This window comes from Dipteris shenzhenensis, chromosome 21 (genome assembly GCF_047967505.1).
Source record: "Dipteris shenzhenensis isolate YYH24624 ecotype China chromosome 21, Dip_SZ_1.0, whole genome shotgun sequence".
Taxonomy (NCBI): domain Eukaryota; kingdom Viridiplantae; phylum Streptophyta; class Polypodiopsida; order Gleicheniales; family Dipteridaceae; genus Dipteris; species Dipteris shenzhenensis.
The window spans coordinates 24,702,541-24,725,704 of record NC_141616.1 but is presented as its reverse complement, the minus strand read 5'-3'; the positions used below and the strand labels follow the sequence as shown (position 1 = coordinate 24,725,704).

Here is a 23,164-nt window from a genome sequence, read left to right as displayed (position 1 = left end):
TGAAGAAGAACCAGTTCTTCCTAATGTTCCCAATCAACAGGAAATGCAGGCATTTAAAGGATGGCATGAGAGAGCCAGAAAAGTTATGTACTGGCTGTCTATCAGTATTTCAGATTCAATGATTGTGCATATTCAGGATGCAAGTACGCCAAAGGTGGCATGGGATACTTTGGCTAAAATGTACAGCACAAATACGCAGGCCAGGAAAATGCAGCTCAAGCAGGAGCTACACAATGTGCAGAGAGAAAATATGAGCATCAATGACTACCACATGAAGGTGAAGAAAATTGCGGATGCACTTGCTTCCATTGGGTCGCCAGTGGATGATGACGATTTAGTTTCTGTGACCTTGAATGGTCTAGGAAAAGATTATGCACAGTTCTGGACATCCATTGCCGTCCGTGAAAAATTTCCTGATTTTGAGGAGCTGATTGCTCTTCTAATTTCTGAAGAGCAGAGAAATGGTGGTGCATCTTCTTCAGCAGGAACTTCAAAAGAAACTGTCTTCTACTCAAATGCTGGCAGAGGTAGGGGCAGAGGTAGAGGAGGCCGATCTGCAGCCGTGGTAGAATATGCAGCAAACGCAAGAAAACCAGTCCTATGCAGGAGGACGTGGTAACTATAGAGGCAGGGGGAGCCAAAGAGGCCGTGGTGGATGGCAGAGAAGCCAAAATGCAAACAGCAATGTTGAATGCTACTATTGTGGGCAAATGGGTCATATGGCTAAGGACTGCTATAAAAAGCAGAATGACATTATGAGTGGAAAATTGCAGCAAGGCAATTATGCATCTTCTAGCAGGCAGGGTGATGACAGAAATGAGCATCTATTTATGGTGCAGCATATGACCAATTCTGTGACAAGTGTAGAAGAACAAAATGATGTGTGGTATGTTGACTCAGGTGCATCAAACCACATGACAGGTCATGCAGAATGGATGCAAGATGCAAGGAAGATGGAAAAGCCAGGATTTGTGGAGACTGGTGATGATACTGCACATCCTATTGTGCAGATTGGCAAAATTCCTTTGTCTATGCAGGATGGGAAAAAGAAATACTTGTCTGATGTATTTCATGTCCCGAACATCACCAAGAACCTGGTTTCTGTTGGTCAGATGGTTGAGCAGGGCTTGCAGGTCAGATTTAATCCTCATGGATGCTTTGTTGAGGATATGAAAAATAACGGTCGCTTGATAGCAAAAGGAAAGAAGAAGGGCAGGATGTTTACGTTGGATGCAGACATGCCTGAATTGAGTGCAGCAATGTTTGCACATGGGACCGGTGTAGTTGCAGATATTGATATCTGGCACAAACGCATTGGTCATGTTAATATACAGCAACTTAAATCAATGCAAGCCCAAAATATTATTGCAGGATTGCCTAAATTCAAGGTTGTAGAAATGCACAAGGTGTGTGAAGCCTGTCAATTTGGGAAACAGGCAAGGAAACCTTTTCCTAGGCATGTTCAAGAGAGTAAAAATCCATTGGAATTAATCCACTCTGATGTGTGGACTACTAAAGCTGCATCTATTGGTGGCTGTCACCATTTTGTCACATTTATTGATGACTTCAGCAGAAAACTTTGGGTGTATTTTATGAAAAAGAAAAGTGAAGTGTTTGGGCACTTCAAAGCTTTCAAAGCTATGGTTGAAAAAGAAACAGGCCTGCAAATAAAATGCCTAAGGTCAGATGGAGGGGGAGAGTACCTCTCAAATGAGTTTGCAAGGTTCTTGCAGGAGCATGGTATAAAGCAGCAATATTCATGCAGTCATACCCCACAGCAAAATGGAATTGCAAAAAGGAAAAACAAGCATATTGGAGAGGTATCTCGGGCTATGCTAAATGAAAAAGATCTACCAGATTATTATTGGGCTGAAGCATTTGCTACAGCAGTTTATATAATGAACAGGACTCCCACTGCAGCAATACATGGCATGACGCCAGAGGAGATGTATACTGGTAGGAAATCAGATATTTCTCATTTGAAAATTTTTGGTTGCATTGCCTATGTCCATGTGCCAGATGAGTTGAGGTCCAAGTTGGATCCAAAAGCTGAGAAGTGCGTCTTCATTGGTTATTCTCTGCAGCAGAAAGGGTATAGATGCTATAACCCTTCTACACGTAAGTTCACAGTAAGCAGAGATGTTGTTTTTTATGAGATGAGTAGCTGGTATAAACCAGTAAATGTGATGATTGATGTAGATGCACAGAATGGTAATGCTGCACAGAATTCACAGCAGTAATCACAAAACATCAGTGGACCTGGAGTGTCCTCTAGCAGTGGTTCACATACTTTGCCATGGACAGGCAGATTGAGATCAGGAGAATCTCCTCAAAGCAATGCAGAGAGTGTACGCAGGTATCACGAAAAGGAAAAGAGAAGGTAGATCAGCCCATGTTTGATGTGAATGTAGGTCACTCTTATGTGGATGGTGAATCCAGTGGCTCAGAGCAGAGCATTGATGATAAGTTGGGTATTCCTTCTGTTGTTACACCTGGAGTAAGGAAGACTAGGGATGTTTTGAGAGCACCTGGAAGTGAGCCTATTTTGTGCAGGTCTACCAGGGTTAGGTATCCTGTGGATAGGCTGAAATATGATGGATTTACAGCCATTCACTATGCCTATATGGTCAAAGTGATACAGGAACTAGAACCCACTTCTTTTGAGCAAGCCATGGGAAATGAAAAATGGGAGAAAGCCATGGATGAAGAAATGGATGCCTTGGATGCTAATGCTACATGGGAATTGGTGCCTTTGCCTAAAGGCAAGAATGCAATTGGCTGTAAGTGGGTTTATAAGATCAAGCACAATGCAGATGGTTCTGTGAATAGATACAAGGCAAGATTAGTTGTCAAGGGGTATGCACAGACATATGGCATTGATTATGAAGAAACTTTCAGCCCGGTTGCAAGGATGGCAACCGTAAGAGCAGTCATTGCTATGGCTGCATCAAAGGGATGGTCTTTACATCAGATGGAGAATGCCTTCTTGCATGGTGATTTGCAAGAAGAGGTCTTTATGGAGCAGCCAGCAGGTTATGTTCATGCTATTCATCCTGAGTTTGTTTGCAGGTTGAAGAAAGCCTTGTATGGCTTGAAGCAAGCACCTAGAGCATGGTCTGACAAGATAGGACAGTATCTTGTCACTATTGGCTTTCAGATTTCCAAGGTAGATTTCTCACTCTATGTGAGAAAAACAGAGAAAGGGATTATGCTGCTTGTCATTTATGTTGATGATTTGATCATCACAGGTGATAGTGATGAAGATATCCTTCATGTGAAAATGCTATTGAAGCAGAAGTTTGAGATGAAGGATTTGGGAGAGCTGCGTTATTTCTTGGGCATTGAGGTGATTAGATCACCAAGTGGGATACAGCTCTTGCAGAGGTAGTATGGATTGGACATGTTGTCCAAATATGGGATGACAGGCTGTAAGCCTATTTCAGTTCCTTTGGAGCAGAATGTGAAGCTGAGTGCAGATGCAGGTGAGCTTCTAGAAGACCCTACTATGTACAGACGCATAGTAGGAAGTTTGATTTACATGACTATTACCAGGCCAGATTTGAGCTATGCTGTTGGGTTGGTAAGTCAGTTTATGCAGGCTCCAAGCAAACCGCATTTGGATGCGGCTAGACGCATACTCAGGTATGTGAAGTCCACATTGCAGTATGGACTATTTTATGAGGCTGGGGTTCAGATACAGTTGCATGGATACACTGATGCTGATTGGGTTGGTAGTGTTTTTGATAGACGATCTACCAGTGGATATATGTTCTCTTTTGGGAGTGCTGCAGTCACTTGGAGCAGCAAGAAACAGCCTACAGTTGCCTTGTCGAGCACAAAGGCTGAGTACAGGGGTGCAGCAATGGCTGCATGTGAGGTAGCTTGGTTGCATAAGCTACTCTATGATATGCATCAGTCTACAGATGGGCCAGTTGTCATTTATTATGACAACATGAGCAGTATACACTTGGCAAAGAACCCAGTCTTTCATGCCAGAACAAAGCACATTGAGGTGCATTATCACTATGTGCGGGAGAAGGTTTTACTAGGTCTTATTGATCTAGTTTATGTCAGCACAGAGGATCAGGTAGCTGACATATTCACGAAAGCATTGGGCGCAGAGAAGCTGTGCAAGTTCAGAGACCTGCTTGGTGTGCAGGAATTGGGATTGAGCTCGAGGGGGAGTGTTGAGATATCGAGCTCCACTGCCAGGGTGACTGTTGTGCATTTATGTCACCGACTTGTTAGCTGGAGATGCGGTTGGTACACCGCCCACGAATAATAGCTGGATGACAGCTATCCTTATCTACACTAGTTCGTGGCTCAGTTAGTATGCCACCTTAGTTAGTTGAGTTTGGTTTGAGACCCACATATAGGGTTCTTCTATTTCTTTGTATTAGAGTTCTTTTGGCTTTCACAACTAAGAAGAGGAAAACTGTTTTCAGCCTCCACCTTTGTGTGTATTCCCCCATTGTGATTGTGAGAAAGCCTCAAGTGAGACTCCTTCTCTCTCTCCTACTATCTTCACACAACTTTCCAGCTGAATATTTGCAAGCAGAGGAAGATGTCTCCATGCAACAAGAGGTGCCTACAAAAATAGGCACACCCCCTCAAGGATGTCAAGGAAGCACACCCGGCCCCCACACAAGGGGAATACAAAATTATGCGATCACAAATGAACTCATCGCTTGGAGAAACATGGCTCCAATAGCTCGACGGATGTGCCATCCACTCCCGCTATGCTACGCATATGAGGGTCATGACTACACCCTTCATTACCACACCACAATGGCATATCAAGCACATAAGGAGCCGACAGTTCAAGATGTGCTTGTTGTTGATAGGTCTGGGATCCATGGAGTAGACTGCCTTTCTTATCACTTGAGTATGAGGCTCTTGGGAGAGTTTCTCCAAGCCTATAACTCCAACACAAATGTGGTCATCCTTCGAGACGTGATGGGCACTCCCCACTTCTACCACCTCAACGTGGATGTGGTGTGATCTGCCTTCGGTCATCAGGGTCTGGGATCCATGGAGTAGACTTCCTTTCTTATCACTTGGGTATGAGGCTCTTGGGAGAGTTTCTCCAAGCCTATAACTCCAACACAAATGTGGTCATCCTTCGAGACGTGATGGGCACTCCCCACTTCTACCACCTCAACGTGGATGTGGTGTGATCTGCCTTCGGTCATCGGCGATGACAAATACTCAGTAAAGAAGAAGATGCCCGAGGCTCACACTCAAATCTATCGGTATGATCACAAAAAGAGCAAGGGGTGCATCCATTTCTCAGACATCATCAAGCCAGAAATGGAAAATCCCTAGCATGGGCCCTACAATGGTTGATCCAAGTCAGACACACTGACCACCACCAATTGATCATGCCAGACATCTTGTTGAGGCTGGAAGAACCTAGGTCACTAACTGGGCTAATTACTTTGTAATCAGATGCGGGAAGACCTCAAAACACATGATAAGGTCATCGGCAACCCAATGTTGTGCATGCCCATCCTCTATCATATGATGCAACAACAATTGCCTATCGGCTACTACGGGTTGGCCACCGACAAGACAGCCACATGACCAGTACCAGTAGATCAAGAGGAAGTAGATGTCGCACCAAAGTGAGCACGAATAGAGTTGTGCACCACTCTGGCTAATTGCCCAATGCAACCTAGCCAAAGTCAATTTCTTGCCCAATATGAGGGTCGCCAATTGCAAGCATTCCTACGCCGACAGTAACACCTCGAGCACTCAAATCCCCAAGCCAAGGGAAAAAGTGTATAGTAGGAGCCCATCATGGTGGATGCCCTCTGGAGAGACGAGATGGTCACCATTGGCCTCCAGCCAAGAGCTCAAGCTATCCTAGCAACCCCCACTATGCCCCAAGTCTTGTCCTCATGGCCCATCCACAAGAGACCACTTCCTTCATCACTAGCTCCTCCTCCTCTCCATGGGCAAGGCTCATAGAAGCCCTACAGTTTTGCAGTGCATCCCATTATTGGTGGGCTCCAAGTGGTTATAGCCACATGACGGTAGAGCAGCTCTCCCATGCCAACCAAATGAAGCAACATTTATTCGAGGCAATGGTCTAACTCCCACAATTGGCATGAACAATTTACAGAGATGGCAAGGATAGGCCTCTCAACTCTCTGCCATGATTGTCCTCCAAGCGCAGCTCTACGCATGCGTGATAGCCACACCTTAGTGGTCATTGCCCAAGACACAGGGCAAATGGCCCTCGATCGAGCAAAGGAGTACCGTAACAAAGCAAAGGAGCTCGAGCTATCACATGAAGCTCAAGGATGAGCTCGCCGCACAAGCAAATCCCTAGTCCAAACACTCGTGGACCATGTTAAAACAATGCAGTGTCCCACCTCTGAACTACAAATGAACAATAGGCATAAGCAGAGGCATAGCAAGCACAGACTCAGGAGGGCTACAATCACTAGATCTAGAACTTGTAGGATCTCTTGACACAAATGGGCACTGACTATGTCAATACAGGAACAAAATGAGTGGCTGCGTACCCTCGACCACACAAAGGACTCTAGGTTGGAAGACCAACTCGGACTGTGAGCAGCAAGAATTTTGGATGTACAGGGAGGTCCCCGCACAGTTAGCCACCTACACACTCACCCCACGCACTATCCCCCAAACACTCCAAATGCACTTCGACGCACTCTAAGCATAGATTCTCATCTTCTACCTTGACCTCACTGCTCCACTCCCTCCTAACGCCCTCCAAACCGTCCTCTGCCATAATCCCGATCATTGCCACCCCATTCTTCCCATGTCTTATTTCTTGTTAGACCTTCATCCATCTAGCCTCTCTCTCCTTCGCCCCTTTGACTTTCAAACCCTCGCCGCCCATCCAATTTTTCTTAACTTCTAGGCATCGTGCCGCATCATCACGGAGTCCACAAGTTATCCTACACATGATGATGTGATGCAATTAGCCAAGCCTAAGGAGCTTAGCCCATGGGTCTGCTAGTCTTCAAGCTAACATCAATTGGATGCAAACCTATGGCCGAGCCTCCGCAATACAAACACAAGGGCATCTCATGGCTTACCAATCCACCACCTACCATCCCCTCAGCATAATAATACTCTATAACCGGGTGCTACAAGCTCTCCAAGACTCACTTGAGTCCTTGGTTAGCAATTTTGAAACAATCCACGTAGCATCCCCCAAGGAAGTTGCGGAGGAGGAGGGCCAAGAAGCCATCATAGTTTTCAATTCCTCTGCCCCACCTACTGAGCTTCCACAACCACCTCCCATTCATCCCGCCCATCCAACCCAGCAAGCCACCCAACCCCTACCATCCCCCCTTCCTTGCACAAATCTTCCTGAGTACTCTTATAATTCCTCTAATGCTAGCACCGCACAGCATGGAACCTCCCCATCCATCTCATCTACTACTGCCCCTATCGACCCCCCAAAAGAGGCCCTCAATATCTTGCTTAAGTTAGTGAATTTTGTACATACGCCCACTAACATGGTGCCCACAGAGACAACAAAGGAGGAACCAATGCTGATGGAAGACGATGAGGTTCCTCAAACTCCTCCCTCATCCCCGCTAGAATATGTACAGTGGAGACCCAATCTGCAATCATTCTAGGAACTGCCGAATAGTACCCTCATGCACCACTAGAAGAAGCAGCTCAAAGGCTCCCACCTCCACCTATACAAAATCCTAGAGGTGCACCCGCTTATGTAGTTCATAACCCAATCCTTCAACGACTAGTAGCGCACACATCCAAAGCGCACACAAGGAGGTTACTACCTCACCCCCCGATGCTCCTCTTCCCCAAATTGATGCCGACGTCGGTATCTAGCCTCGCTGGTGTATCCCCTTCCTAAAAAAGGAGAAGTTTTGGTGTTACTACCATAGTGCCAACTACCGAATCCACCCCTTGTACATGCCGATGGAACGTTGATGGACGTACAACTTCCCAAAAGAAATGACACGGCATTTTCTCAGGCCTCTAGGGTCCAAAGTCACAATCCCAATGAATATCAAGATATCTGTTGAAGCTGCTACTCCTCCCTGCATGACTACCCCTCGGTCCTCTCAGCCTAGCCTCTCCTCTCTCTCAGACCCCTCCTCTCTCTTAGCCTCTCCTCTCTCTGAGGTCCCCCTCCTCCTCCCTTGCTACCCCTCCCTCTCAGCCCCTCCCTCTCTGCCCTCTCAGCCGTGGTCTGCCTCCCCTACCTCCCCTCCCTCTCCCCCGACTGCCTCCCTCCCAACCACTCCCTACCCTACCTCCTCTACCCCCTGCCTCAGCCCTTCCCTCCCTTCCCTACCTCCTCCCTCTCAATTGCTCCCCTACCTCTCCTCCCTCTCAACCCCGCTCCCTACCCCCCTCCTTAGTCCTCTCCCCCACCTCCTCTACCCCTACCTCGTCCCTCCCTCCCCCCTCCTCACCCCTTCCCCTGCCTCCTCTACCCTCCCCCCTCAGCCTCCTCTACCCACTTCTCAGCCCTCCCTACCCCTCGCCTCCTCTACCCTCCTCCCTGCCTCTGCTACCTCCCCCCCTGCCTTCTACCCTTGCCTCAGCCCCTCCACCCTTCCTCGTCTATTCCTCCTCCCTCCTCTCTGCCTACCCCTTCTCCGCCTCCTCCCCCTCCTCCCCCTCCTCCCTTTCCTCCTCAGCCCCTCCTCCTCCTCCTCAGCTCACCTTCCTCCTCCTCTCTTGGGCAGCTTAGTATGGAAGGAACCTTTTCGTGTTTGAGTCAGCCTCACTTACCTTGATTGGTGATGACTTTGTCTTCAGCCAATCTTCGTCCACTCCCACCGGCCGCGAAAATAGTTGTTTTCTCAAAAGATGAGTTGTGGTAGCTAAAAAAAGATACTGAGAAGCAGGAGAGCTTGACATCGCTCTTTGCTCGCATCCATGGGTCCCACCCTTCCAGGTTATAGGGGATGCTCGCTACTTTACCTAAAGATCTTGTAGGGCACTTCACAAATGTTTGTCTACTTGGGCGAGGTTTCTTCCATATTGTTTTTGACTCCTCGGAGGTAGCACGTATAGTGCTTCAAGCTAGTTCACTAGCATTGGGCTCTAGGAGGATTTTTCTGACCCCTTTTTCACTGGGGTTTGATCCTGTCGAGGAAGACAGCCGGACGATATCACTCTTCATCAAATTTCCAGGCCTTGCTCAAGTGTACTGTGATGCCAAAAATTGATATTTTTAATTTGGCATTGGTATTGTTTTTCTCTATGTTTGATAAGAGTTTCAGTATCAAGTGAGAGCCTAGCGGCTCTCACTTATTTCTATTTTCTATGATATTATATGGGATGGAGAGGATGAGTGGAATGGCTCATTGTAAATACCATAGGTATGAATTATAAATACCTTGGTATGGGGTGAGAGTTATCTGTGTATGGGATATTATGGAGTTTTTTAGAAAATAGGAAGAGTGAGTCATATAAAGAGGTGGGCTCATGTCTATGTGTTCCAATAATATAAGAGAGGCCACATGCCAAGCGTGTGGAAGGCATGTGGAGGAGTGTGAAGTCAAGAGAAATCCTTCTAGAATTCCTATGTGGAATAAGGAGGATGTGGACATGTGGAAAAGATAGGGTCCTATGGGCTCCATGTGGGGAGACTCCTGACTTTCTCAATATTTTAAGAGTCTTGAGCATCTTTTGATGGGACACATGGCAAGAGTAGCCAAAAAGGACATGGATGGTGACATACGTGCTTATGTGATTGATGGGGAAAAGAATCTACAGGCAGCAATTGTAAATGGGTAAAGGAGGGTGACAAAATCTCTATAAAAGGAGCCCTCCTCTCCCTTGTTCATCAATCTCTTCCACCATTAGGCCTCATGTTGCTGTAGCTCTAGTATCCCCAAGCCTCTTCCATGATCCTTCTCTCCCTCTTGTAGATATTCTCTTATGTAGACTCTTGAGTCCATCTCTCTCTAGTTTATTCTCTCTCTATGAGTAGTCTTGGAGCTTCCGCTCCCTCTTGTATGTATGAAACCTCCTCTTCTCCCTTGTGTTTGTAGTGTTGGAGTGGATTCTCACTCTATTGGTAATGAAGGTCACTTCAGGTTCTCTCTCTTTTGAGTGTCTCTTCCCTTTTCTTTCTTTCAAAGCCTTAAAAGTTCTTTCTATTCGGGTGCTCATTGTGCACACATGGTCCATCTATTTCCCGAGCCACCATGCAAAATTCTTCCCCTCTTCTACGCAAATTATATGAGGGTTGGATCGTTGATGAAGGTGGAGTTTTGAGGGAGCATCCTGCTCAGGCAAAATAAGCATAGGTGGAGGGCAGTTTTCATGATAGTTTGACCCCCTGTTAGTATTTTGCTCATAACTTTCTGCTCGATAGTCCGAATTTAATGAAATTTTTATTAAGCGAAGCTCTCTTTAAAATGCATGTTTGTATGTGATCAAATCTTGAATCAGATACTGCTACAAGAAGTTATGAGTCTCTGTGTGTGACAATCTGTTTTCATGATAGTTTTTACCCCCATCTAGTAAACTCTCCATAACTTTTTGGCCGCTTGTCTGTTTCTTATGAAATATATATAAGCGTGAAGCTCTCTTTAAGGCGCATGTCTCTAACTATTTAGATCTTGAATCAAATACTACTACAAAGTGTTATAAGTCTCTATGTCTGATAGTCTGTTTTCATGATAGTTTTTACCCCCTTCTAGTAAACTGTCCATATCTCTTTAACCGTCTGTCTTTTTTTCAATGAAACTTATATCAGCATGAAGCTCATATTAAGGTGCATCTCTTTCTGTACTTGAATCTTTGATATCATGTCTCTACTGAAAGTTATAGGCCTCTGTGTCTAATGTCAGTTTGTAGAGTGTTTTGAGCTAAGTGTAAAGGTGTCTATGAAGGAGGTGCAATGTTTCCTCGGAATCTACCCATCCGACCTAATCAGCCCCTTCAAACTCCTTGATATATATCAGTTCATGTCATGTTGAGCCGCAAGATCTTCTTTCAATAACGTATCACTCTTCTCTTTGGCGCAGATGGCTCGCTGAGATTATGGCCTCTGCTGATCCTTTCCTTCTCCCTATGCTTGATTACAACGTCACTTGGGATGTTACCATCTTCATTCTCATCTGAGGGAGGAAAGTATGGTGTGGTATCTTGGCATAAAAGCTTCTTTCTAATGTCCCATTCTCAATGATAAATATCTTTGTCAGTCAGTTCGAAAGCAGCAAGAAGTAAAGAGGTGCGTGAAGTTTATTACCCCCAACTTCTTGTCACATCTTTTGGTGGAGATGCCGGGTACGTTTGGTATTGGATTCATCCCACCTTACTAAATGGTTTCAGGTGTACTTGATTACATGTTATGCCTAGAAGAGGCATGTGTTTTGATGAGATAAAGAAGATGCCTAGAAGAACTCCGTTAGAAGAGATTGCAACCCGTTTAAGAGAACTTGAAGATTGTGAAGGTGATGCTCAAGCTATTTGCATAGTCACCATGATCATATCATTTATGTTTGCACTGTTGAATATGTTGGTGAATCGACAACGCTGACAGTAGGCACAATGATAGATTGGGGATTGTTCCATGCACTGGCAGCTTGGTGTGAAGAAGAGTTGAGTCTTTGGGTAGTTTTTGACTATAACAATGGAGTGGTGATTCTTAATGCTTTCAACTTCTTTTGCTATGCAAATGATGAAGAGTACAATATCTTGAAGCTTTTATGTGCACTTCCTATTGTGAGAAGGGTGATTCTAGAATGCATGTATACACAATGTTTTCATGGTGCTGGTTGGTCACTTATTTTTGAAGATTTTGTTGAGGATCACATTGTGGAGGGTTTTCAACAAGTGGTTATGCATAATAAGTTGGTCTTGGTATACTAAGGCTCTGTGAGATCTTGTTCAGATCTTGTTTGGGGTATTATTTGGATCTTGGTGTTTCCTTTTTGTGTTTCATCATGGTGAAGATTCAAGTGTTTCGAGGGACCCGCTATTCCTTGTGGATTTAATATTGAAATGGGCTCAAGAGGTTGGTGTGACATGAAGTTGGGGGTAATAAACTTCACGCACCTCTTCACTTCCCGCTGCTTTCGAATTGACTGACAAAGATATTTGTCATTGAGAATGGGACATTAGAAAGAAGCTTTTGTGCCAAGATACCACACCATACTTTCCTCCCTCAGATGAGAATGAAGATGGTAACATCCCAAGTGATGTTGTAATCAAGCATAGGGAGAAGGAAAGTATCAGCAGAGGCCATAATCTCAGCGAGCCGTCTGTGCCAAAGAGAAGAGTGATACGTTGTTGAAAGAAGATCTTGTGACTCAACATGACATGAATTGATATATATCGAGGAGTTTGAAGGGGCTGATTAGGTCGGATGGGTAGATTCCAAGGAAACATTGCACCTCCTTCATAGACACCTTTACACTTAGCTCAAAACACTCTACAAACTATCATTAGACACAGAGGTCTATAACTTTCAGTAAAGACATGATATCAAAAATTCAAGCACAGAAAAAGATGCACTTAATATGGGATTCTGTGGGAGAGGAGAGCACACACAAAGTAAAAGGAGACACCAAAAGTGGTGGAGCAAAAGCTACTCCAGCTTATTCCTCTATCATATATATATGAGTATACATGGGCACTGTACAAGTGGGTGGGCACACTGCCCTTTACCCCAACAACCTCCCACTTAAAGGCAGTGTGCCTTTAAGGGAGTATAGTACACATATAATACAATCAGCCATAGGCTGAAAAACAAGATGACCACACCATCATCCTATGCCCATCGGCACTTTACAATGTGCAAAGTGCATAGAGGATAAGCTGCTAGCAGACATTAGGTTTGCAGGATAGAAAATGACAAGCTGTAGATGCCTGTCAACCAAGATCTCATGCCAGATCTCACTGGGAGAGTGAACTCTCACCACCACGTGCTCCTGTGCTAAGTCCATAGCACCTGAACTATCACTGTGTAAAGAAAATGTCTCTGTACCACCTGTGACCATAAGCACATGCCCTACAATAGACCTCTGCTGGTCTACCCAACCTGCATCACCTGCATGCTGCTCCTGGAAGCATAAGGACCTGATGTCCACAACTGCTTCCCTACTGCCAAAATCTACCATAATCATGCTACCAACTCCCATTGTAGCAGAAGCAAGAACCGGAAGTGTAGCCCCAATGGCAAACATGTGAGAACCAAGTCTCAACACAGTCATGGATGCATGAAGTACTATGGCTGCCATATCAACCATAACTTGCTGCTCAACTGATCTGTGATCATCAAACCTGTAGTGTTTCAAGTATGGAGCCAATATAGGCAATGGAGTACTCAGTAACTTCCCCCTCTCCATACTGAAACAACCAAGTATCTGACAAACATCATCAAGACCATGCAGCGCCCACTGCAAAGCATCCCTCTCCATAAGGAACCATATGGCAAGTAACCTCAGAAGGATAGCAACCTCCTCAATACTGAGACCATAACCTGTCTCACTACGCATCACATCCTGAGCTCTCATAACGGTATCAAACCTATGAAGCCAAGCTCGAGGGGATTGCTTCTGGCCATGGAGGCACTTACGAAGCAAACATATCAATGATTCCTGCCCATGCGCAATATGACTCGAGTCAATAACTGCAGAAACCACATCTGTCCTGGCATAACCAGCCAATGGATCATACCGGGCATCATTAGCCAAGGTATCCTCCTCACCATGCATAGCCTCATCCTCATCTGCAAGAGGCACTCCGCATCCTGGGAGTAAACTGTAACTGTCCATAGAAGATGCATCAACAATCTCCATAGGAGTATAAACCTGTGGAATACTCGAGACATCTGATCGTCTCTGACCAAAATCAGGAAGTAATCGTGGCTGTCCCAACTTTATAACCTGCTCACTGTGGGAAAAACCTCCCACTCCAAGGGATATGGGCTGCCCCTGTAAAGAATTCGAAGGTATCAGTGCACTTACACCCTCCTGGAACACCACTCTCCTGCTATCCACAGTCCTGGGCTGTCTAAACATAGCATCCTCTCTGAAATAGACATTATGGCTGCGTATCAACTCTCTAGTTGAAGAATCCCATAACCTGTAGTCCTCACTGGACTCACTGTATCCTAGGAAGATACATCTCCTCAATCGGGAACCATGAGCATAAGCCTCGCAGCCAAACACACGTAAATGCTCATAACATGGTGCCCTGCCTGTCAAGAAGTCAAATGGCACTCTACCATTCAGAGATCTCCTGGGTGACCTGTTAAGCAAGTATGCAGCTGTCTTACATGCCTCAGCCCAATAGCATTCGGTAAGACCTGCATACCGTAGCATGCTACCAATCTTGTCCAATAGAATCCGATTTATGCCTTCTGCTAAGGCATCGTGAGCAGAAAGATGAGGAGTGGTCAACACCCTCCTGATACCAAGTGTATCACATAGATGCTGAAATCTAGAAGAGGTAAACTCTGCATCACCATCAGTCATCAAGCTCAATAGCTTCTTTCCTGACTGATTTTCAGCATTACCCAAGAAGCGCTGAAATGTATCATATACATCATGCTTCTGCCGAATCGGATATACCCATATGTACTTTGTAGCAGCATCAATAAATGTCACAAAGTAAGAGGTGCCACCCAGTGAAACGGTAGGCATAGGCCCACAAACTGCACTATGAACCAACTGCAATGGCTCAAGATACCTCTCACTGATTGTCTTCCTCACAAAGGAGGATCCTGACTGCTGACCATCATCACAATCATGACATAAAATTTGAGAGACATCCATAACAGGAATGTATCTCAATGTTGTAAGGGCTTCCATACCTGCAGTAGACATATGTCCAAGTCTGGCATACCATAAACTAGCTGATGGCTGCTTACTAATCATAAGCATCTTATCCTGGACACCTGATACATGCAATGCATAAGAGAATCCAACCCGTGATCCCCTAGCCATAACCAGATTGCCTCTAGCAATCTTCCATGCATGATCACCCAAAGAGACATGATAACCTGCCTCAACCAACTGTCCAGTACTGATCTTGCTCGTAGCAAGTCCTGGTATATGTCTAACCCTCTGTAGAACAAGAATAGAGCCACTAGGCATAACAAGGTGGATATCCCCATAACCATAGACATCCATAGAATGATCAATGCCCATCAAACCACTCTCCACAATGCATTCCTGATATGCACTGAACCATGACCTATGAGGGGTCATATGACATGAAGCACATGGATCTAACATCCAATCACCAAGAATGGGTACATCAGTGGCCAAGAAGGAGGTGTCAGACATAGACAAAACACTGCTACTGTCAGTGGAAACCCTGGCATCCACGCCTTGAAGCTCAACATGCTTCTTCTCCTTCTTCCTGTCATTCTGAACCTTGCTCTTCTTCTCGTATTTTCTCAGCCATTTCCAGCAATACTTTTTCATGTGGCCATACTTTCCACAATAGAAACATCTAACACAAGTCCGAGAGCTAGACTTGCTCCTGGAATTCCCCCTTGAGCATGACCTGTTTCTACCAATTGATCGACCTTTGGAGTGCATATCAAGGCTGTATTTCAGCCCATCAGGACATTTCAGCCCATCATGCTGTAACATAACACTATCATGGTCATACATCCGGCATATACGAGTATAAAACTCATATGCATGGTAGTCTACACCCTGTACACCATCCTGTACCTGCAAGTAGACTGACTTCGAGAGTGATGACTGAATGATAGAGCATGCTTGCTCATCCATGTCATCCCAATCACTCTGTTTAATGCTATTAGGCTTGACACCTTTGCATTGAATGGGCTTATGCTGCCTCTTCTGCACTAACACATCATAAATCTGCTCTTTCCAATACTGAAAGTTTGATCCATCCAACCTCTCAATATCAAAGAGGGCTCTACCAGCTGTAGATGCCATATCTATGGCACAATAGGTCACAACCAAAGAGCAGTATAGTGCAATAGGCAACCCAAATGACCAAAAAATATAGTGTTGTCCAGACCAATCAGGTCTCCAAATAAATTGGCTGATCCAATGCTCAAAAGCACTCAGCCATAAAGAGGCATAAACAAGAATATATGCAGCCCAGTAACCTTCCAATGCCTGGCAATTGAAGTAAGAAATGCACTGAACCAAATGAGCAATACCTGCTCAACCAATGGCAATAGGAGCCCAGCTCAACTATCCATAAACATCAGTACGGCATCCACCAATGCAAATCCATAATGCATCGAAATGGCATTTACTGCATCACCAATGCATCACCTCAAGCGCGCAATTGTTTGGCAACAAAATCAAGCATTCACCACTTGCCAAATGTGCCAAAGTGACTTGCCAAAATGCCAATAATGCCCTTGGACTGAAGTGAGATCCCAATCACTTTCTGTAATTTACTGTGAGTTCCCAATTCACTGTTGTGCAAGAGAAATCCCTACAACAATACCTCACAGCCACTTTGGGCAAAATAACACGCTGTCCCTGTTTTTGAACAGCGATATCTTTTCACTGAAAGACCTGATGCCAAAGCTGTAAACAGCAAAGTTGTAGCTGGTAGAAAGATCTACAACTTGTCAGTTGACCTCAAGAGCCAAATTCTTCTGGATTCTCAGATATTCTCACCTGAAAAACAGCTTCCTGCACATTGGTCACAAATAGACAGTAGACTGCAACTTTTTGTGGTTTTGCAGAGGCTGTAACTCCTGCAGCTTATACCGGATCAACTTGCTTCCAAAAGCAAAGTTGTAGTATTTTATGTGAACTACAACTTTCCAGTTCGGCACAAAGTGCAATTCCGCACCAGGAAAGAGATATTCAGTCCTGAAAATGACTGTTCTGTCATTAAAAAAAAAAAAACAGCAGCAACTATTCAATGACCTGTCAGTCAAGAATATCAATCATTTTCTCGTGGGCTTCAAAGCATAAACAGATATTGAACATCCAATTTCTGAGCAAAATACTTGCATATACTGTGGCATCCAATGCATAAACCGCTTTCTGGAAATTGCATACCAGAGAATAAAAAATGCCTTTCAAGAGTCCCCAAAATGCATTTACTGCATGTATATGGCCTCATTATATTGGCATTCAAGTGAACATCAAATTGTATGCATTTGCCACTCACTTATGCATCCAAAATGCATCACCAATGGCATATACCAAGTGACATTTACTCCATCATTTTGCCAAAATACATCAACTTGCCAAAGTGTATCAACATGTATGCATTTGCCAATATACAGTCTGCAAAATGGCTGTCTGCACACTGATCACGAACTGTCCCTATTTTGGACAGTAAATAACTCTGTACTGTAAACTTGGATGACAGAGCTGTCAACAGAGAAAATGTAGCCCTTCCAAAGTTCTCCGACTCCTCTGTTGGGCACCGAGCCTAAATCCTTATGGATTTGCAAATACTTGCTGTCGAAAATGGCATTCTGCTCACTTTTACTGTCTGAAATACTGTCAGATTTCCAGACTAAAAACAAAGAACTCACTCTTTTTCTCCAAAGTGGATGTTGTTGCTATCACTTGGCTGCTCTTCCTTTGCTCACGGGAAGGAGAAGGGTATGGAGAGAAAGAGACTCCTATCTACTCCATCTAAGAGCTCACAGTGGCTCACGAGCCATCTGCAGCAGCTGCAGCTACAAAGAGCTTCCCTATAGCCCTCTCCAAACAATGCTCTCCAATGAAGACTCAACCTCAACTCCAGCCTGCAGCACACCCCAACGTAGAAACCTCTGCATTGAGCAACTCCTACAACGCCAGCCGCGCGGCATCGCTCAAAGCTCTAGCCGTAGCAGTAGTAGCAAGCCTAAATGATGCTCCTACGATCGGGTCTCCGAGTCTCCAAACACTTCACAAGCAAGCCCAAGCCTACGGTCGTCAACGATCTCCAGCAAGTATCTACGAAGCAATGCCTCCATCAACGAGGCAATGAAGCTCCCAAATGATGTCTTCTCCAACCACTCCTACTCACGGCTCTACAACAGTGTCCTGCAACACACGCTCATGGGTGCCTCAATAGCCTGGGATCCCTCGATGGCTCAATTGAACTCTCTCCTTAGGCTCTTCTCCTCGAGCTCCCCGTAGATCGAACGCCATGAGCTCTGATACCAGTTGTGGGAGAGGAGAGCACACACAAAGGGATAGGAGACACCAAAAGTGGTGGAGCAAAAGCTACTCCAGCTTATTCCTCTATCATATATATATGAGTATACATGGGCACTGTACAAGTGGGTGGGCACACTGCCCTTTACCCCAACAGATTCGTGCTTATATAAGTTTCATTGAAAACAGACAGACGGTTGAAGAGACATGGATAGTTTACTGGAAGGGGGTAAAAACTATCATGAAAACATACTATTTTGCAACGATGTCTAATTCGTGATCTAAGCACTAGAGACATGCGCCTTAAAGAGAGCTTCGCACTGACATATGTTTAATAAGAAACAGAGAAGCGGCCAAAAAGTGATGGATAGTTTACTAGACAAGGGTAAAAACAATCATGAAAACAGACTGTCAGACACAGAGACTCATAACTTTTTGCAGCAATATTTGATTCAAGATCTGATCATATATAAACATGCACCTTAAAGAGAGCTTCGCGCTGATATAAATTACATTAAAATTGGACTATCAAGTAGAAAGTTATGAGCAAAATACTAACAGGGGGTCAAACTATCATGAAAACTGTCCTCCACCCATGCTAATTTCGCCTGAGTAGGATGCTTCCTCAAGACTCCACCTTCATCAACGATCCACCCCTCATAGATTTTGCCTAGAAGAGGGGAAGAAGTTTGCATGGTGGCTCAGGAAATAGAAGGACCATGTGTGCATAGTGAGCAGCCGAATAGAAAGAACTTTTAAGTCTTTGAAAGAAAGAAAAGGGAAGAGACACTCAAGAGAGAGAGAACCTGACGTGACCTTCATTACCAATAGAGTGAGAATCCACTCCAACACTACAAACACAAGGGAGAAAAAGAGGTTTCATACATACAAGAGGGAGCGGAAGCTCCAAAACTACTCATAGAGAGAGAATAAATTAGAGAGAGGTGGACTCAAGAGTCTACATAAGAGAATATCTACAAGAGGGAGAGAAGGCTCATGGAAGAGGCTTGGGGAGACTAGAGCTACAGCAACATGAGGCCTAATGGTGGAAGAGATTGATGAACAAGGGAGAGGAGGGCTCCATTTATAGAGATTTTATTACCCTCCTTCACCCATTTACAATTGCTGCCTGTAGATTCCTTTCCCCATCAATCACATAAGCTCGTATGTCACCATCCATGTCTTTTTTGGCTACTCTTGCCATGTGTCCCATCAAAAGATGCTCAAGACTCTTTAAATATTGAGAAAGTCAAGAGTCTCCCCACATGGAGCCCAGAGGGACCCTCTCTTTTCCACATGTCCACATACTCCTTATTCCACATAGGAATTCTAGAAGGATTCCTCTTGACTTCACACTCCTCCACATGCCTTCCACACGCTTGGCATGTGGCCTCTCCTATATTATTGGAACACATGGACATGAGCCCACCTCTTTATATGACTTACTCTTCCTATTTTCTTAAAACCCCATAATATCCCATACACAAATAACTCTCACCCCATACCAAGGTATTTATAATTCATACCTATGGTATTTACAATGAGCCATTCCACTCATCCTCTCAATCCCATACAATATCATAGAAAATAGAAATAAGTGAGAGCTGCTAGGCTATCACTTGATACTCAAACTCTTATCAAACATAGAGGAAAAACAATACCAATGCCAAATTAAAAATATCAAACATAGAGGAAAAACAATACCAATACCAATTCCTCTTGAAGCAAGTCCCATGTGGCTCTCTCTTCCACTAGGAGGTCTAGGTACCATTCTGATGCTTCATCGATTAAGGCCATGGGAAACAGAGAGAGAGAGAGAGAGAGTGAGTGAGTGAGAGAGATGCATGTTTGTGTATCAGTCAGGCCAAGAGATGGCCCACTTCAGTCGATTGGAATCGCCTCGCCTCTACCAACATTTGTAATAGCATAGTAAAGATCAAAGCCAGGTGATGTTTGCATCTGCCAATTGGTTCTCCCTCCTACGATCTTCTTATATATCATATCTATCTATATATTATTTATATATGTAGGTGTTAGTAGAGCCGGGTTTTATCTGGATGATTGCCCACTTATGCCATTCAGTTCATCCTGATAACAACCATTCCCAACTAGATGTATGATTGGAAAAGATAACGTAGATCATCTTGGTTATGTGATGCTGTTATATCCTGTTATGTGATGTTGTTATATGCTTCCTATTCTAGCCTCCAGTGGCTTATAGGTTGACACTAGATAGTGACTTTACAAAATTTGCTCTATCATAGTGGATTATGTAGTGACCTGCTATAGTAGAGGATTATAGTAGTGAGCTACGTATTACTTGACATAATATTCCACTTCCTTAGAAAGAAAGAAAAAAATAGTACTTTATTATTATCAGGATTGAAACTTCTGTGAAATTTATCTTGGAACATGACAATTAGTTGTGTTGCATGTCTCTTGTGAGTGGTTTAATTTACATTAGCATTGCAAACTTGCATGTGTAATTTGTATATTCTTTATTTTGAAGTAGTTTGAGTGCTTACAAAATGATTGTTGTATGCACTAGATCACTACACACCCATCCTTGATGGTAGCATAAGAGCATGAGGCAGCCTAATTGAAGACTGGAGTTCTGAGGCTTGTCCGTAAGTTAACGATAGGACACTTGATAGTATTGAGTGATGAAGAAATTGGGGCCAACTTGAAGAAAACACATAAAGGAGAAAGGGGTTTTTGGAAAGGCAATAGCCAGTGCCGTTGTCCATATGACCAAGATGGATAATGGGCCAGATGCAAATACTGATCCATGAAGGGAGAGAAAAGATAAAACTACATATAGCTTTTTTCGAGGTGTGCTTTGACACAGTGCACTTTCCATTTCAAGTGCTAAGCTTACATGAACTAGCGAGAAAGGGAGGAAAAAGAAAGGTATTCGAGATACAGGTTATGGGTGTCCCACGTCTTAGGCCAGCATTGTGGTATGCTAGCAAGAGGAGTAATAGAGATGATGCCCATGCTCATCTAGAACTAAAGAATGAGCTATCAATGACGGTAGTCCATAGAGCTGTCTATCGTGTATTGGGGTACTCACACACCCAAGAGCTTTGGGTTGTCACTCCACTTTTCAATGGTGGAAGTGTGCATGATATGCTAATGTGTCTCCCATAACGTTGTGGAACATATATGAAATGGGTTAACACACATCCAAGAGAAGAACCTCTCTTTGGCTGGAACTCTCCACTCACCAGGTTGCGAGCAAGGCTATTCAGTCATCATGCTTTGTCCATTGTTGTTGCTATTGCCAATGGTTTGAGACAGTCCACAAACAGAGATAGGCATGCACCAATCTACAAGCAACCAACTACATGTTGGACATGGATGATTTTTTCTTGTTAGTTTCGTCAAGAAGTGAAACTGTTATATTGGCATCGAAAGTTTATATGCCCCAATAAAAATAAAATCTTGAAAGATTCGCCAAAATGTGAAACTTTTATGAAAAAATTTTACAATTTTTGCCAGGATTTACATATTTTACTTAGAGATTCAAAAGAAAATATATAAAATTTTACTATATTTTGTCAATATTGTGAAACTAACAAAATTAGGTTGATAAACTTTCACCAAGATTTTATATTGATATAAAACTATAGCTTCGATAAAAACATCCATGATGTTGGACTTCATGGGGGATGATGAGTCTATCCAAGTAGGGATTATTGATTGGGAAGAAACCTCCACTGGACTGAAAGAAGGTATCCGCAAGACCAGGCTTATGCTCCTCCAAAGGCATTTTCATGGTGGTTAGCAGCACAATTGTACTCCAATACAAATACACGTACAAATCCGAGGGGCGCATGGGCACCAGAGTGAAATTTTTTTGCTATTAGTTGGCTTTTTAGATAAATATCCAACTTTCTCATAAATGCTGCAGGAGCTATTGGGTGACAACTTGGTGAAGGGAGACATTCCCAGTCAAAGTCTTGGTTGATTATGGGAACTCACTATGCAAGATTGATATGAGGGAGCAAGCTACCATGGAAGTTGTTTTGAAAAAAATGCATAACTTTAATGTAAACAAGGATGTGGCAATGCGATCCATTGAGGAAATGAAGACATGTTGTTGAACATAGGTTGTATCTTTTTTTAGCTCAACCCATATGGCCACAATTTTGATTGCATAATTTGTAGTGTCATTGGATTGTGCATATGTATTAAAAAATGTTTCTATAACATGTATCTTCAACTGAATTGTGACAATTTGCAAGAGTTTGCTTGTTTTATTTGTTCAATTTCATTGATCATGGTCAATCCAACATTAGAATAGTTAGACAAATTCTCACAGCTTGTAATTTGAATAAATATGTTAGAATTAAATGTTTCAATATCATGTCTCTCATTTGTTATTGGAATGATTATTAGATTTTCATTAGCTCTCTCACTCGCCATGGCATCCTCATCGCAACACTCAATGCAAGCTGCATATGAGTCACAGGACAAAAACATGAGGGCAAACATAGCAATGAAACATATAATGGATGTGGCTGATGCTACCCTCCTACCAATAATGAAAGACAAGGCCTGTGCAATCACTAGTGCAAGCCTCCTTCATGATCCAAACAGTTGGAAGTATGACTGCATCAACATTGTGGCCACGAATGACGATGTAGAAGTAGTTTGGGATTGTAGTAGCAATGCCTCACATGGACACTGGCCCACCAAAATTTGTCGCAACCAAGCGATGAGGGAGAATGCAAATTATATTCATTGCATGATCAAATTAGAGAAGCCTCATAGTGGAGCCATGCCACTATACTTTGCAAAGATATTATATGCAAAGTTCGTCCTTGACAACATATTGTCAACAAGCATAAGATGCAGGGGCCGCACTCCAACATATTGAAGAAGGAGGCCATGTTTGTAACTTGGATCATAATATTGTGGGCCTAGGTCTCATAAAACCCTCTACCATTTTGGCACATATTACTTTTGTGGATGATGGACCTTTATGTCCTATATCCCAAGTCCGTTTTGATGTGATGAACAGTTATAATACGCTCTCATGTCACCATCAGTTTCACCTGGCCTACCTAGTAAAT

General features: G+C 43.8%; 1 protein-coding gene across 1 annotated transcript in view; it reads right to left on the bottom strand.

Annotated features, from left to right (window-relative positions):
* The window catches only part of LOC147888672 (gamma carbonic anhydrase-like 1, mitochondrial), a 135,086-nt gene extending 119,741 nt beyond the window's left edge, over window positions 1–15,345 (bottom strand). Inside the window, exon 1 of the mRNA XM_087392591.1 lies at window positions 15,327–15,345. The gene's annotated coding sequence lies outside the window, so the exon portion shown is untranslated. The remainder of the gene's footprint in view (window positions 1–15,326) is intronic.
* Between the last annotated feature and the right edge of the window lie 7,819 nt (window positions 15,346–23,164).